Source organism: Panthera pardus, unplaced genomic scaffold (assembly GCF_024362965.1).
Source record: "Panthera pardus isolate Hobbes unplaced genomic scaffold, ASM2436296v1 HiC_scaffold_12, whole genome shotgun sequence".
Classification (NCBI taxonomy): Eukaryota; Metazoa; Chordata; class Mammalia; order Carnivora; family Felidae; genus Panthera; species Panthera pardus.
The window spans coordinates 43426460-43438925 of record NW_026526677.1 but is presented as its reverse complement, the minus strand read 5'-3'; the positions used below and the strand labels follow the sequence as shown (position 1 = coordinate 43438925).

The 12466-nt window shown below is 47.7% G+C and overlaps 1 long non-coding RNA gene across 1 annotated transcript; it reads right to left on the bottom strand.

Moving 5' to 3' along the window:
* Nucleotides 1-1199: 1199 nt before the first annotated feature.
* Nucleotides 1200-10590, bottom strand: LOC109271351 (uncharacterized). The gene is made up of 3 exons (XR_002081938.2): nt 10301-10590; nt 8997-9102; nt 1200-2006 (listed from the first exon to the last, which is right to left on the bottom strand). It is a non-coding gene; the product is annotated as an uncharacterized LOC109271351 (long non-coding RNA).
* Nucleotides 10591-12466: the final 1876 nt, after the last annotated feature.

Below are 12466 nucleotides of genomic sequence, written 5' to 3'. Positions count from 1 at the left end.
TCCACATTTGCAAACTCCATCAGTCCTTACAGCCCCAGCTCAGGTCCCACCCTCTCCATCCATGAAGACTTCTGGGATCCCCCTCTCTGCCGCCACCACCACTACCCAGTCAGAACGATTTCATCACATACTAATTCGTTCCGTGCCATAGTTTCCTCATCCGTGAAATGGGCATCACAATAGTGCTTGCTCCATGCAATTGTGGCGATCAGTAAGAACGCTTAAAATGAAGCTTAGCATATCGATGAAGCTCGGTAATAATAATCGTTGTCGTTGCTGTTACTGGCGGATGTGACTTCTCTCCTTTGTTGTACTGTGAGATTGTGGAGACGGGGCAGGGACGAGGGCTTATCCGTCTCTGAACCCTAGAGCTCAGTAGATGGCCTCGATACCCAACAGCTCTTCAGGCTCTGTAGAATAGCTGTGAGACGTGTGCGTACACGAGTGGCAGGGGCCAAAGGCGAGAGCGACCCGTGAGCCAACAAACACACCGCTCATCACCCCTCCATCTGCCTGGCCATCTTTCTGGGCTACTGTCACTATCTGCTCAAAGCCAGCCAACCCGTCCTGGTGCTGGCTGCCGGCCTCCTTGCCTCCAAACAGCCACCAAAGAGGTGCCGTTACTGTCGTGCAGGTGACAGCATCGCGGAAGCCGCCTTTGGCAATCTGCCTCGTGGGGGCTGGTGCAGGTAGAACCTGAGCCCCTGGCAAAGCGGGGGCTCGGTGTGGCCACAGCCCCAGCCCTGCCTCGGATACCCATGAAAGCAATGAACGCGGCGCGCCTTTGACTCTTTACCTTGTCTCTTACGCTTCTTGCAAGGCATGGACGGTTCTAATGGATGTCAGACTTTGAATTTCTTATCATGTTGTTTATATCTAATAAGTGACTCGCCCTGTTTTTTTAAAAGTCAGCTTTTAAAAATACTGTGTTTGAACATCTGTCAAGGGCTGGGGATTAGTTGAATAGGCAGTGGATGCCAGGATATTATATTCTCTCTTATCCTTTATACTGTAATTATCTTGATCCTCAAACAACTCAGCGCCAGTTACAACCACTTTCGCAGACTTGTTGTTGCTGCAAATTCAAAAAATTATTTTATTTGAATCTAAATTAAACTGATATGTAACAAGGTTTTTTTTTTTTCATGCGAAGTCTCAAAAAACAGTATCTGCAGATGATTAAAAAACAGTAAAACATGGACAATTTCAAAGTTTATTTCAAGAATAAACTCATGAAAATTCATCTAATTACGCAGCAGTGTACCAAAAATAATCTTTTCCAAACCTAAATGTGTTTAACAAAACACACAGTCAGCTAAGCCAAATGAAAGCAAACGTGTGTTTCTGCCACAGTCACCCCCTCCCCTTGGTGCTCGAGTGGGCAGGAGGGCTTGGCAGGGTTTGGAAGCCTGTTGGTGGCTTCTGTGTCCTGAGCCGCGCTCGTCAACGTTTCCAGCGAGGGGCCGTTGGCATCCACTGGTCACGGAAATAGGCCCTGTTGTGAGTGGTCTCGGTTCCCGGCCATGTGCACAGCTGGGTGTGGAGAACTTCGAGCATTTTGGTCTCAGGAACCGTCTCGGGCAGAAGACACAACCAGACTATCGCGCACGTAAGTAACGCACAGCCGGGCCTTGTCTGCCACTGAGTCACAGTAATAGTGGCAACGTCTACCACGTAATGTGCCCTTGCTGTGAGTCAGGTATTTACTCGAGGGCCTTACATTCATTTTGTCAACTGATTCATAGAGCAAGACTGGGAGGTGGTTGTGGTTACCCTATTTTAAAGGTGCAGAAACTGAGATTCATAGGTAAATACCCTTCCTAAGATCACTCAAACAATTGGTTGAGCTGAGATGGACTCTGCCTGCCTTCCAAAGCCATGTTCACCTCTGCTCTATCACGCTATGTTAGCTTGGTCCTGGGCTGGCTTCTTTGGGGAATCCGTGGGAACCTAGCTTTCCCAACCCAGACAGCAACTTGTCCTTCTCTGCATCTCAGTATGTTCACCTGAAAAATGGAGAATGCAAGCCTTAGGACATAGTAAGAACTCAAAAAGTCATGAAAGATTATTGTTCCATTAGACTATACACTCTCGGAGAGCAGGAAGGTATCTATTTTATTCATAATTGCATCCCTCAGACCTTCCACATAGTAGCTCTTAGAGTGTTGGCCATATACTAGTCATTAATGCATGGGAAGTAAAAAAAAAATAAGAGAAGTGTCCTTCTTATAAATTGTTTGTGGCATATTTGGGAAAAGAAGACTAATCCACATAAGCAGAGGAGAGACCCACTCCAGTGAACATTCTGTTATAAGAATATTGACTAGGCTCATCAATAATGTCATATTGGAAGCGTACCTTGCTGTGTATTAGAAATTGGGTTCCGGTGGGGCGCCTGGGTGGCTCAGTCGGTTAAGCGCCCAACTTCGGCTCAGGTCATGATCTCGCAGTTTGTGAGTTCGAGCCCCGTGTCGGGCTCTGAGCTGACAGCTCGGAGCCTGGAGCCTGCTTCAGATTCTGTGTCTCCCTCTCTCTCTCTGCCCCTCCCCTGCTCATGCTCTGGCACTTTCTGCCTCAAAAATAAATAAAACATTAAAAAAATTAAAAAAAAAAAAAGAAAGAAAAAGAAATTGGGTTCCGGACTCAGTGCTCCAATTTCCTAGCTGTCCAGCCCAGTCACTTTTTTTTTTTTTTTAGGTTTATTTCTTTATTTTGAGAGAAAGAAACAGAGAGAAGGAGGTAGGGAGAGAGAGGGAGAGAGAGAATCCCAAGCAGGCTCTGCACTGTCAGCACAGAGTCCAGTGCAGGGCCCCATCTCACGAACCATGAGATCATGACCTGAGCTGAAATCAAGAGTCAGTGTCAGGTGCTCAACTGAGTGAGCCACCCAGGTGCCCCCAGGCAAGTGTTTGAGCCTCTCTGAGCTTCTGTCAGGGAAGAGTCATAATGATCTCACTCTGCTTTTCTCTTTGCATGGTTGTGAGGATCTCCCAAAATACAGTAAGCACTGTCACGTGCTGTATGAAATGTCATGACCATCATCACTTTTTGACAGTGAGAACAGGCAGATGAGGTTGAACTCACTGGAGGAAATGGTTAGAGGTTTGAAACATGAAGGGGGAGCCACATTTCATTGTGGATTATAATGGATTTCCAGGAGAAGAACTAAAATCAAGGATCTATATCAGATTCAAATCCTATGTTTCCAGAAGCCTATATCATCCTGGGGGTTCTCACTCAATCACTTGCCTCCCAGTGGCAATATTAGACACTCCCTAAATGTTTTTCAAATGTAGCTCATTTGTCTTAATTGTGATAAAAGAGTTGGATTGAATTAAAGGAAATAGGGTTGAAACTTAATTACAACCCACCCACCCCCAAACACACAAATAAAATCACCAAATCAACTGTCTTCATGAAGTTCTGTGGTCTGCCCCACCTCTCTACCTTTTCCTTAACTGAAGCAGAGAACAAGAGGAAAGAGCCTGGCTGCTAGAAAGGGCCGTAGGAATGCGTCCTTGGACACCCAGGGGGAAGGAACCTGGGACTTCCAGGAAACAGGAAGTCCCCATCTCCGTTCAACTCCTTGAAACATGCTTTCCAAGATTGGCTTAAAAAGTGAAGGTTTTTATCTCAACATTCAGCTATCGATTCATGGAATATTTTCAATTTCTGCTGTGTGCCTGGCACTGTGCTAATCCTTGGGTCTCCAGGCTTTTCTTATTTTGTATCTCTGTGACCTTGGGCAAGTCCCTCAAAGGTTCTGATCCTCAGTTTATTTGGAGAACTGACATCCTTTTTTACATGCCTTCCAAAGTTAGTAGAATGATTGAATTAGGTTAAAATGCTTAGCACACTCTCTGACCTATAGCAATTACTTTAAAAGAAATAGTAAAGAATTGAAGATTAAAAGGAAAGAAAGAAAGAAAGAAAGAAAGAAAGAAAGAAAGATCTTTGGATGTAATAGTGGGATAAGCCATAGAAAGAACTAATTATAGTTAGCAGTTGGAAGAAACACATGCATGTTTTGCATGCATGTGCAAAACACAGACTGGATTCTGCTAGCCCCTTCTCAAACACGCTCCGTGTCTGCCACACCATTCCGCAGGAGCCCAAACTCCTGAGGCCCTGGCCACCCTCCAGACCCATCTCTCACAACCCCAACCCTAGCCCCCACTCTTTCGCCACGTGTGGGTTCTCTTGGCTGGCTCTTGAAGAGACAGTGTTCTTTCGGGCATCCCCACCTTTGTCCAGGCTGTTCCCTCTACTTGGAAAAGCCCCAGTCATTTACAAGACCCAGCTGAATAGCAGCCCCTCTAGAAGACCCCCGGTCTTGTCCTCCTGTCCAGGCAGAGTTTTGTTCTCTCCTCTTGTCCCCACAGCATTTGGACAGTTGACACAGTGTTCTTTTTGTGACCGGTTTTCCAGTAGACCACGGGCTTCCTGACTTAGGAGCCTCTCCGTCATGGAGGGGTCTGGCCCAGTGCCTGACATGGGGGCGTTTAGTGATGAGAGAGAGGTAAGCAGAGAGTCAGTAAAAGATCAAGAAATTCTTGACAGTGGTTCCCAGAGGTGGGGGGTGAGTCCAGGGATGGGCTACTAAGGCTCACCTGGAAAAATTCTGAAAACAAAACAAAACAAAGCACACATATATTATGTCCTCCTAGGATTGCTGATGTGTGGACCCAGGTAAAAATGGATTTACCTAGAAGCTAATGAAGCTTATACTTTAGGAACCTTCACTCGCACACCATTCCAGCACCTGGCGAGGTGCATTTCTTGTTGATAATTTTTTTGTTTTTTTATTTTTCTAAAAGTTTATTTATTTAAGGAGAGAGAGCCCAGGCAGAAGGGCAGAGACAGAGGGAGAGAGAGAATCCCAAGCAGGCTCCATGCTGTCAGCACAGAGCCTGGTGCAGGGCTCAATCTCACAAACTGTGAGATCATGACTTGGACCAAAACCAAGAGTTGGATGCTCAACCAATTGAGCCACCCCGATGCCTCTATAATGTTATGTTTCTTTAAAAAGGTCCCTCCATACAGAATGAGCTCAGGCCTCATAAAACCTGGACCACATCTGGCCCCAGGATCTGGAGTTTTAATAACTTGCTAAGTGATTCTGGTACACAGCCAGGGTTGGAGATCACTTGCTACTCAATCAATTTACAGACCAGAAGCATCAGCTTCACGGGTGAGTGTCTTAGGAATTTAGAGTCTCAGGATTCACTTAAGACCCATTATATCTGAGTTCACATTTTTACAAAATCTCTGGGCTGACAAATGTCCATTGACAGATGAATGGATAAAGAAGATGTGGTGTGTGTGTGTGTGTGTGTGTGTGTGTGTGTAATGGAATATTACTCAGCAATAAAAATAATGAAATCTTGCCATTTGCAACAATGTGGATGGAACTAGAGGGTATTATCCTAAGCGAAATGTCAGAGAAAGACAAATACCGTATGATTTCACTCATGTGTCGAATTTAAGAAACAAAACAGATGCACATAGGGGAAGGGAAACAAAAAGAAGATAAAAACAGAGAGGGAGACAAACCATAAAAGACTCTTAAATACAGAGAACAAACTGAGGGTTGTTGCAAGGGTATTGGGTAGGGGGATGGGCTAGATGGGTGAGGGGCATTAAGGAGGACACTTGTTGGGAGGAGCACTGGTATTATATGTAAGTGACAAATCACTAGATTCTATTTCTGAAATTATAACTACACTATATGTTAACTAACTTGGATTTAAAATTTTTAAAAATTAAAAAAATAAATAAATGACAAAATCTCTGGGCTGGTTCACATGAAGAAATTGCATTCAAAATAAAGTTTGTGAAGTGTGGCTCTCATTTTTTCTCGGAGAGAAATATTTCCAGCCGTGAGATTAAGGAGGCCTTCTTGGAGGAGGTGATCTCCGAACGCGGCCCTAAAGTAGAAGCAGTGTTTGGGTGTGTGAAGTATATTCCAGCAGAGGGAGCAGTGTTAGTAGACTCACTGAGGTGGGGAGTATGGGTGTGTACAAGTGGTCCAGGGACTTTGGGCTGGAATTCGGCAAGGTCAATTGCAGGGAAGCTGCCTGGAGTGGAAATGGGAGCGGCAGGCAGGCCGTGAAGGCACTCATGTGCTGGGTTAAGGCCCCTGGATTCTAACAGGTAGGAATGTGGAGGTTTGGTGTTTGGTTCCAAAAGATATGAGAGATTAAGCTGCAAAAGCAAGACTTTCCCTGGAAGACAGAAGGGGCCACGGATATTCATGCATGCTCAGGTACAGATCACTTATGCCCCAGCCTTTCCTGAAGAAAGTACTGGAAAGGAAGGGACAGGAGGCCAGAAGAGAGGGCTGAAAGAAATTACTGGAGGCCCTCATATTTATTTCCACCCTGGAGGGCTGCTGAGAGTCCCACCTTGCTTGCATACTGGAAACTCCATGACCATTGGCTGATGGAGGTGTGCAGAGGGGAAGGAGCTGGTGTGGTCCAGGCTGAGCCCTGTGAATTCCCCATCACTCCCCATTCCTTCCGGCCACCACCTGCAGCTTCTTCTAGTTCACTCATTCCCGTGGCCCCAACTAAACCTCCTGCAGGGTTGGGCCGCCTGGGTGGCTCCATGGGTTAGGCTTCTGAATTCGGCTCAGGTCATAATCTCACGGTTGGTGAGTTCGAGCCCCGTGTTGGCCTCTGTGCTGACAGCTCAGAGCCTGGAGCCTGCTTCGGATTCTGTGTCTCCTTCTTTCTCTCTGCCCCTCCCCTGCTTGTGCTCTCTGTCTCTCTTTCTCAAAAATAAGTAAATAAATAAATACACATAAAACAAACTAACCTCCTGTAGGTTGTTAGGAAGGTTAAAGAGGAGAATATAGCGCAGTACCAGGAATCTATTAGGACCTGAAAAAGTGCATGAAATCCTTTGAAACTTGGCATCAGAGCTCATGGCCCATGCATTTTTCTACCCTATACCTGGTTCAAATTCTAATACATAGTGAATTTTCAATGAATGACTCCTGGAGAAAGTGGCCAAAATACCAGCTAATGGGAAACTCATTGCCATTTGGCCTCGGAGAAGGTTTTGTTAAGGGCTGTGATATTACACACACTTTAATAATGCACACCAGTCACAATGTAGTCGGCATTTACTGTGCCCATCACTGTGCCAAGCATTTTGCCTCTATCATTTCATTTAGTCCCATCCTTCTGATGAGGAGAGGGGGCCTGAGAGATGCTGAGCATCTGGCTCAAAGTCCCGCTGCCATGAAAAGGCAGAGCTGGAGACAGACTGAACATCAGTGGGAGATGAGAGCAGCATTCAAGTGCAAAGCTTCTTTCCAGTGTCACGGGTAAACGGGGTCCCATAGGGAAATGCACATTTGGTTTTTCCCCTCCCCCACCTCGCCTTTCTCAGATGTTAGGGAGAGTCAACATCACGCTTCATACTGGTGGACTTTGTACACTCAGTGTCAGAGAAAACACAGAGAAAACATCCCGGATGATCTAGTTCAATGCTGCTGTCTTACAGATACTAAAATGGAGGCCCAGAGAGGTTGCCTGACTTGCTCGAAGTAACACAGCATTGAGAGTGGGAGGGCTGGGCTCCATGTTAGATTTTCGGCTCTCATCATATGGTTCTTACATTAAGATAAAAACAAACATTAAAAAAAAAAGGTTATCTTTCTCACTCTGCCTTCACTTCTTCACATCTTTCTCCCTTTATTAGCCTTCCTCTTCTCTTTTACTTCATTCAGCTCTTTATTGGCTCAGCAGATATTTAATGAGGCACTGCTCTAAGCATTTTACATGTACTAGGTTATTTAAATCACGCAGAAACCTTGTGATGCAGTCACTATTATTATTCCCATTTTACAGATGAGGCACGTGTGGCTCAGAAACCTTAGACAAATTGCCCAAGGTCAGAGAGTTGGAAGGCGCTGAGGACCTACAGAGATATCTGTGTTGATATGTCCTCCAAGTGCCTGATGGCCACTGGAGGTGAATGCCTCCAGGAGGGACAGGAGGGACAGATGTTCCCATGAGTCTTTTATCATATTTCTCCTTAGTTGTTTTTTGGAGAATAATCCTCAAGTGGTTTGCCCCAGGGCATGAAGGGGGGTACTGCACTGCACTTGGGGCTGTGGGTCATGTGGTTTAGAGCCCTGAGAGCTGGAACTTAGCTGGAACTTAGCTCTGCCACTCACTAGCTATCATATAGGATGAGTCAATTCATCCCAATTTGTCTCATCTGGATAAGGGCAACAATAGTCAATTCTACCCGATTGTGTGTGCATCAGAGGAGTAAACTGAGGTAAAAGTAGTTTATCATACCAAAAGGCAGAACCAAAGAGAAATCAAATAGCCATCAACCTTCCTCTGCTTTTTTTGTATAGATGTTTGTTAAAAAAGGAAGAAGGGAACTCTGCGGGGTGCCTGAGTTTAAGATAAGGATGACCGAGAACCCAAAAAGGAAGGAAGGCTCTGGAGATGATCTCTCTGTGGGTAAGGGTAAGAGGATGGATCATTTTGGAAGAGCCCAGGGGATAGTTAATGGTCTCTGGTTAAATGGATGGTTGTAGTCATTTATTCGTTCAATAAATATTTATTGAGTATCTCCCATGTGCCGGCCACAATGCTAGACAATGGGGTGGAGTGGTTTACAGAACAGACATAACCCAGATCCTCATGAAGCTTACGGTCTACTCAAAGTCGGACACAGAACAAATGCATACAGCATCTAAATGCATTATTTTAAACTGTGACATGTTTTCTATAGGAGAGGAAAGACAGCATTGGAGGACTCAATACCCTACCTCCCCCATTCTCCCCTCTCTAGTACCCCCCGTGCCTCCCAGACGACCCCATCTCCTGCCACCACCAACTGCTTTTCAAAAGATCATAGGCCTCTGCCTATACAGGTTTATATTTTCTTGATTCAGTGCGTATCTTACTTAGTTCGCTCAGGCTGCTATTATAACAAAATCCCCAAAGCGAGGTGACTTATAAACAACAAACCTTTAGTTTTCACATCTCTAGAGGCTGGCAAGTCCAAGATCATAGGGCTGGCAGATTCATGTGGGGCCCCGCTTCCTCACTGATGGCAGTCTCTCTGCACTGTAACCTTGAGTGGCAGAAGGGGCAAGGACTGTCTTTTCTGAGGACACTAATCCCATTCATGAGGGTTCCACCCCCATGACCTCCCAAAGGTCTCACCACTGAATATGGTCACCTCAGGGGTTAGAATTTCAACAGGAGAGCCTGTTAGGGGTGGGGGTGGGGGGGGTGGACACAAACATCAGCCCAGGGACAATGAACAATCTTTTGAATGCCCAAGAAAAACCTGTACACGTATCTCCAAGGGTTCGGCTGCTTTCACAGTCCGACTTGACCACAGCCCTCTTTGATGGGCTTCCAGCATATTAGTCCCACTTTACAACTACAAACAATGTTCACGACAGTACAATGACTTGTCTAAGATGACACGGCCAGTAAGGCCACACTAGAGCTCAGGATTCATGCTCTAAGAAAGGGTGACATAAAGGGATCCAGAGCGTATAGAAAAGGCTGAGAGCATGCCTGACTCAGAAGGAGGTCAGACCTCCAGGACAGTGAAGTTCTAACCCTTAGGAAGCTAGAACGGAGACAGCAGCCATTCTTGGAAGACCCACGTCCAGTCCAGTTTGGGCGGCCAGAGAGGGCCCTTTAGGCCCAGAAGCAGGATTTTCAGAGCTCTAAAGGGAGCCATAGTCAAGTCTGGGATGGGGAGCAAGGGGCTTGCCTGTTACTCCAGTCTCTGTAAGGGCAGGGTCCCAGTCACCCCCATAAGGGCGCACGCCAGAGGACCAGGGCTTCGGGTGGCCTGGCTGAGTTGCTCCCACACAACCGCCACGCAATACTCCCCGGGAACGGGGTTCCAGGCATTGGGACCTGAGCTGGTCTGGGGGTCGGTCGGCCCGCCCCATGGCCGCTTCCGAGGCCGGCCGGGCCCGGCCGTGCAGTTCCCCGATGCGGACAGTAGGTGGCAGTGGGTCGTGAGAAATCTCGGTCGTCGCCGGGCAGGGCGCGGAGACCCAACCCGGAGAAAAACGCGGCTGGGCTTGGGCCGCGGCGCCGAGAGAAACGCGCCCCGGGGTGGGGCGTGGGGGCCGCCCCGGGCCGTCGGCTTCGGCCGAGCCGAGTCTGCGAGGACCTGGGAGGTAGCGCGGGACTGGGACCGGAAAGAGCTCCCCGGGACTCCTGGCCTCCCGTAGGCTGCGCGGTCCTGGGGCGCCCTGGGGACCCTGGCCCCCTGGGGAGGGCCCTGCCCACTGGCTCCTTACCCAGAACGAGTGCCTAGCGTGGGAATTTACTTCCTGAGCGAATAGCTTTGTTGTTTTGTTAAGTGAAGGAGAAACAGCCGTTCAGAGAGGTTAAGGGGTCTGGCTGTGGCCACAGCGCGCGACCGTGGCCGGGCAGGATTCGAACCCTGCTCCGCGTGCCCGGAGCCCGCGCTTCCACCCGCTGAGCAGCACCCGCGGGGCCTCTGGCGAGAGGAGCGCCCACTGTCCTGCGGGCGGCCTCCGTGGCCTTTCCGGTGACGGGCTCTGCTCAGCGGTGCTGTGGCCCCGGGCTGGTGTGCGTCGGTTCTGGGGCACTGTCCCCGGAGGGGAGTGGCTGCGATGGCCTCTCCTGCGCTGCCAAGCCCAGCGGCAGGGGCCCGTCTCCCGCAGAGGGGGCCTGGCCCGAGCCGCCCCCTCCTGTCTGCCTCCTCTTCTAAGTCAGACTGGCTCTCCCAAGCGCTTTTACTCTTGGGAATTCGTTACATCTTTACTACCCCTCCGGGAGGCAGGCAAAGAGGGGCTTGCATTTACAAAAGAGAAAACTCGGGCTTCCGGAAGAGGTGATCCGCCAAAGGGTGCAAAGCTAGGGCATGGCTGAGCCTGGTCTGGAACCCCAGTCCTCCCAGTTGTCCCCCTACCCGACTACCCCCAGTCAAGGCAGGGCAGGGGGTGCGGGTCTCCCGCAGGGGAGGCCACTTCTGGCCTCTTCCACTCCCGCGGCAGGCAGGCGGGGAGCAGCGGACAAATTAATTCACGCTATCTTTACATTATGTATAATGCTGCATGATTTTATTTTGCTTCATTCCCGAAATCTTTTACAGTAATTAGTAGCCGAGTAAAATATAAAAATCAATGCAATATAACACTTTAATGGTAATAATACACCATCCTGTCTAATTAATAAAATCTGTTGTTTCCAAGCTCGATTATTTATTTGACAAATTGATAGCACACATCGTGTTCATACCCTCTTCCCCGGCGCACATCCTCTCAATTTATTGAATAAAATTGTAGCAGGAAAATAAACAGATTGTCTTCTGACCTGACAAGCAAGTGAGAAATAAACCCCTCACTCATACATCCCTAATTGTTCTCAACAATATTCCCGAACACATGTCCAGATTGGTTAGAGATGAATCTCGGCTTCTTCCTCCTTTAAAAAAAAAAAAAAAAAAAAAAAAAAAAAAAAAAAAAAAGCTTCTCCTTATTTCACGAAAAAGAGCCGGTCGGAGCTTTCCTTTCCTCTGGGCAGTGTTTGCATTGGGCCAGTTTGGGGGACTGAATTTTGTGACTGTGCTCAGAGACTCCGAGGACAAGGAACGGGGCAATTTTTCTGGCTCTGGGGAGAGGAGGTCTCTGATGATTCAAGCTGCCCCTGGAACACTGAACCCCTGTCAGAGGCAGCAGAGAGGGTCAGCAAGGGAGCAGGGAGGAGGCAGATGGAAGGGTTGTCATCAGGAGGTGGGAAAACAGACCCCAGAAAAGGGTTAGGGCAGGATCCTCAGGCCCGGCGATGCTTGTGGGTAGGGGCAGGGGCAAGGAACAATGTCCAGGGTTTTCCTAGGTGAAACGCGGGATGAGACACTGATCTAATTACAAACTCAAATGTGTGTTATTTTATGTAACATGGGGACATTTCATATGCTAAGTGTGAAAATATGAGAGCATTTTAAGCTATAAATAGGACCTTAGAGATAGAGGCAGAGATACCAACACAGAGACAGAGACACAGACAGAAAGCCACAGAGAAAGAGCAAGACAGAAAGAGAGAAAAAAAAGAGGGAGACTCACCATCTGCAGGTTATTTTGTAGCATTTTTCTCTGAAAGAAAAATTGTGATGTGATCTGTGTTTGGGGAAAAGCTGTGCTATCCTCAGCTTTCAAGCTACATTTACTGGAATAAAAAGAAGGAAAAAAAAATCTCCAAGTGCACACAGGTGAAGGAAGTCACCCTCTCATGGAAACAGGACTCAAAACACACACAGAGATGTCCACACCTAAACATACACACGCATACACACACAAGACTCCTTTCTGATGAAAAGTTCTATGACCCCATGTGCACCAGGCCCATCACGCGTGTACACACACACACACACACACACACACACACACTCACTGCAGATATGCAACGACAGACATACCACAAAGGCACACACACCCTGC